This window comes from Arachis ipaensis, chromosome B01 (genome assembly GCF_000816755.2).
Source record: "Arachis ipaensis cultivar K30076 chromosome B01, Araip1.1, whole genome shotgun sequence".
Taxonomy (NCBI): domain Eukaryota; kingdom Viridiplantae; phylum Streptophyta; class Magnoliopsida; order Fabales; family Fabaceae; genus Arachis; species Arachis ipaensis.
The window spans coordinates 92,983,184-92,988,430 of NC_029785.2; the positions used below are offsets into that span (position 1 = coordinate 92,983,184).

Sequence of the window (5,247 nt, forward strand, 5' to 3'; positions counted from 1 at the left end):
ATAATCATACAATAAGTACTTTACTCTTTCCTTTTTCTTTCATAATTGCAAGTACGCAAGCGGGACAAGACCCACGCCCTTGCCAACAATCTCGTATACCAAATATTCTTTTTTTAAAAGAATCATTAAAGTTATTATCATTAAATAAGCCTTAAATATTGATTTTGATTAAGTCCTTATACTTTTATAAAAATTGGGACATAATCTCCTTTAAAAATAAGACTTAGCCACCCTTACGGGTTCCTTCTTTCTCAACATTTCATCAGCCTCTTTCAGTAGTTGCCACAATAATATATATTCTCAAAAATATTTGATAATAGTATAGAAAATCTATTTCTTAAATTCCATATCCAAAATAATTGCCAACACAACCTGGCAGCCTGATTTCCATTTTATTTTTAAAATATCAAATGAATTCAGAATCACGCAAACTTTATATCCATGCGACCGTCTCAGATTAAGCTTTCTATTAAACAAAAAATCATAATTTTTTGCTGACTCTAGCTTCGGGAATATAAGTAAAACTGTGACTGTTCTGCAGTGTTTTAAAACCAGAAGACAGTAGCAACGTACAACATTCGAATTTCATATAAAATCCAAATTAAATCCAACCATCTTCAAAATTAATGTGGTTAAACAAAACTTATCCAAATTTCTTTTTAAATTGGTTCCAAGGTCACATGATTTTTAATGAAGGAGTTACGTAGCTTGGAAGTTAGGTAATTATCTGCAGAATTCTGTTTTACAAATCATTGAACACAACCTCTTCCAAGTCCCATAACTCACTTATTAAAAGATGGAAAACCCTGAAATTTGAATCATATATACTAAACATACACAACTTTCACCTCCAATTGGTTGCATCTCAATATCATTCCAGAATTAAAAATTATAAAGCCTCAAAGTTACTGACTTAGAAAACAAAGCCTAACTTTTACTGCATAATACATCTTTCTTTGAAAACCCAAATCTTTAAAACCACAACTCTAACAATTCTAAATTTTATGAAATTAAAGTATTAGGACCAAAGTTTCATTTAAAATTGGTTCCATTTCAAAATTCAAACTGAAGAATTTCCAATAGAGGAATCAAGTTGCTGCTGTGTTAAACGTTCTGCAGAAAACCAGATTTGACATCCCCAATTCAAAAATTCACCATAAATCATAAAATTAATGAAAAAATCTCAAATTTACCAGTTTAGTTCCTTATATCCCCAAGTTTAACCCAGGTATGCTCTCATACAATTCCAATCATTACGTAAGTAGTTATAGCTTTTCAAAGTTTCTGACTTCGTTTAAAATTATTCAGAAAATCAGATTTTAGAGTTCAACTTTGAAAAATCATAACTAATTCTCTAGTTGATACGAAACCTTAAAAATTGAATTTTCACAATTACACTTAATATAATTTACTTAACATTTAAATTCTTATAATTTCAGTCACTATAGAGTTACTAAATCACTTTCAAAGTTGCCGTTTTATTTCAAGAGAACCTGATTTTCAGCAAAGCATTTAGTATTCAAAATCCAACCCTTCAATACCCCTCAAAACCAATTCCAAATCAACCACCAACCATGTTCATTAACATTACAATATACCAAATAACAGCTCAACGGCAGCAAATCCAACATAACCCATTAAAATTCAGAAATTCTCAACAATTAGTCATCAAACAATTCCCAATCCACATAATCAATCAATATCACTAATCAACAATTCCAAATCACAATCTCAACCATTCCAATCACAATTTCAGCCACAATTCAATATTCACATAATCAATCAATTACTCACAGCTATTAAATCTATTTGCAGTTATTCAATAAACCTTGTAGGCATTCTTAAATTAAAATCATTTAAACCCCCTACCTCAATTAGTCGAAACCGTCGAATTTAAACGCAATGATGCCCTTCTTTTTTCCAGTTTTACAATAGCCAGTGCGGCCGGAATAGTAGCAGTAGCCTCAGTTCTTCTGGGGAAGCAACAACAATAACATCGATGGTCCCGGATAAGGACGGCAATACCGAACAAAGACAGTAATGATTGGAAGCTAGGGAAGATCAAGAAAACAAGGCATGTTATGGTCAAGGCAGCAGAAAACCAAATAATGGCAACAGAACATAACTCAATGCTACCAGGGAAAAGCAGAATAGAACAGCAATGGAAGAGTAACCTACGATGAACATGAAGCATGGAGGCGATGGAAACAACGGTAGCGGCGGCAGACCTTCGGTGGCGGCGACGCAGTAACAGCAGAGATCAGACGCGACAGAGCAGGTGGCGCAGGCAGCGTCTTCTTTCTCCCATGCGAGCTTCCTTCCTCACGCATCTCTTCTCCCTCGCGACAGTAATGACATCACAGCAGCGGCGGTGTGACGGGTTTGGTGGAGGCACAACGATGGTGACGTGAAAGTGCAGCTTCGACAGTAATGAAGGCGCGACGGAGGCACAGCGGTGCTACCCTTCACGCACAAGCTCTCCCTCTCCTCGCGTTTGTTCTCTGTTCTCCTCTGGTACGTGACGGCAGTGGCACTACTCGAAGCTCCATGGACGGCGGTGATAGAAGCAAAGCACGACAGCGAAGCTTGGAAATGGCAGTGACAGACGCAGTGGTGTGCAGTGTTGGCGGAACGGCAATGGGGCAGTAGCTTGGCGGCAACGTGCGTGACAGCATCTCCCTCCTCTCCTTCCCTGGATCACAATCTGATTTCCTTTCTCTCCTTGACTGATTTTTCTTTCCATTTCTATGTTAGGTTTAGGAAGAAAGGGGGTGGGACTGCATGTTTCAGAGACTGAGGAAAGGGGTAAATGAGGGTTATGTTTTCCCAATTTGGGAATTAGGATAAAATTAGGATTTTTATAAAGGAATAAGGATAAATATGAATATATATTTCGATAAAATTGAAGGATAAAATAATTTTAAAATCAAATATACTCTATTAAAAATATCTAAGAACATTATTTATTAACATATTGCTAAGTTCAATTAATTATTTTTAATTTAAATTATAAAATAAGTATATTAATCACATTTTTATAAAATATAGTTTAAACTCAATACTAATTAGTCAAATTAAATGATATAACTTTTTATTACTTTTCTATCACCGAAACTTTAATTTCATCTCCGAATCTATTTAATTGTTTCTAACAAAATAATTTCTAAGATTATAAAGTTTAAACTTAATAAAATAAAATCATAATTTATTTATAATTAGATTTTCAAAAATGCGGGATGTTACAGGTGGCGGACAAGCCCTCTACTTTGGCAAGGTTAGCCTTCCCTCATCTCATTTGTACCCTATGCAATTCAGTTGGAATTGTCATAGAGGAAGACATCCTCATTGAAGGAGACAAACCCATCACTAAGAAAAGGATGGAGCAAATAAGAGAGCCCACTCATGGACCTCAACAAGAGCATGAGGAAATTCCTTATCATGAAATCCCTGAGATACCTCAAGGGATGCACTTTCTTCCACAAAATTATTGGGAGCAAATCAACACCTCCTTAGGAGAATTATGTTCCAACATGGGACAACTAAGGATGGAGCACCAAGAGCATTCCATCCTCCTCCATGAAATTAGAGAGGACCAAAGAGCCATGAGGGAGGAACAACAAAGGCAAGGAAGAGACATTGAAGAGCTCAAGCATTCCATAAGATCTTCAAGAGGAAGAACTAGCCGCCATCACTAAGGTGGACCCGTTCTTTAATTTCCTTGTTCTTATTTTTCTATTTTTTGAAATTTATGCTTTATGTTTTGTCTATGTTTGTGTCTTTATTACATGATCATTAGTGTCTAGTGTCTATGTCTTAAAACTATGAATGTCCTATGAATCTATCACCTCTCTTAAATGAAAAATGTTTTTATTTGCAAAAGAACTAGAAAATGCATGGTTTCAAATTCTATCTTGAAATTAGTTTAATTATTTTGATGTGGTGGCAATAATTTTTGTTTTCTGAATGAATGCTTGAACAGTGCATATTTTTAAATTTGTTGTTTATGAATGTTAAAATTGTTGGCTCTTGAAAGAATAATGAAAAAAGAGAAATGTTATTGATAATCTGAAAAATCATAAAATTGATTCTTGAAGCAAGAAAAAGTAGTGAATAGACAAAGCTTGCGAAAAAAATATGAAAAAAAATATGGCAAAAAAAAAGAAAGAAAGAAAAAGAAAAAAGCAAGTAGAAAAAGCAAATAGCCCTTTAAACCAAAAGGCAAGGGTAAAAAAAAAAGGGATCCAAGGCTTTGAGCATTAATGGATAGGAGGGCCCACAAGAATAAAATCCTGGCCTAAGCGGCTAAATCAAGTTGTCCCTAACCATGTGCTTGTGGCGTGAAGGTGTCAAGTGAAAAGCTTGAGACTGAGCGGTTAAAGTCGTGGTCCAAAGCAAAAAGAGTGTGCTTAAGAGCTCTGGGCACCTCTAACAGGGGACTCTAGCAAAGCTGAGTCACAATCTGAAAAGGTTCATCCAGTTATGTGTCTGTGGCATTTATGTATCCGGTGGTAATACTGGAAAACAAAATGCTTAGGGTCACGGCCAAGACTCATAAAGTAGCTGTGTTCAAGAATCAACATACTGAACTAAGAGAATCAATAACACTATCTAAATTCTGAGTTCCTATAAATGCCAATCATTTTGAACTTCAAAGGATAAAGTGAGATGCCAAAATTGTTCAGAAGCAAAAAGGCTACAAGTCCTGCTCATCTAATTGAAGCTAATCTTCATTGATAAGTTTGGAATTCATTGTATATTCTCTTCTTTTTATCCTATTTTATTTTTAATTACTTGGGGACAGGCAACAATTTAAGTTTGGTGTTGTGATGAGCGGATAATTTATACCCTTTTTGGCATTGATTTTACATAGTTTTTAGTATATTTTAGTTACTTTTTATTATATTTTTATTAATTTTTATTAAAAAATCACATTTATAGAATTTACTATGAGTTTTTGTGTTTTTCTATGATTTTAGGTATTTTCTGACTGAAATTGAGGGATCTGAGCAAAAATCTGATTCAGAGGCTAAAAAAGGACTGCAGATACTGTTAGATTCTGACCCTCCTGCACTCGAAATAGATTTTCTAGAGCTACAGAAGCCCAATTGGCGTGCTCTCAACTGCGTTGGAAAGTAGACATCCTGGGCTTTCCAGAAATATATAATAGTTCATACTTTTCCTAAGATTTGATGACCCAAACTGGCGTCCAAAACCAGCCTAAAACATCTTGGCGTAAAACGCCCAAAC

At 35.0% G+C, this 5,247-nt stretch overlaps 1 long non-coding RNA gene across 1 annotated transcript in view; it reads right to left on the minus strand.

Annotated features, from left to right (window-relative positions):
- The window catches only part of LOC107618777, a 3,508-nt gene extending 686 nt beyond the window's left edge, over positions 1 to 2,822 (minus strand). The window contains exons 1-2 of the long non-coding RNA XR_001615378.2: positions 2,179 to 2,822; positions 1,870 to 2,051 (exon numbers count right to left, since the gene is read on the minus strand). This is a non-coding gene — a long non-coding RNA (uncharacterized LOC107618777). The remainder of the gene's footprint in view (positions 1 to 1,869; positions 2,052 to 2,178) is intronic.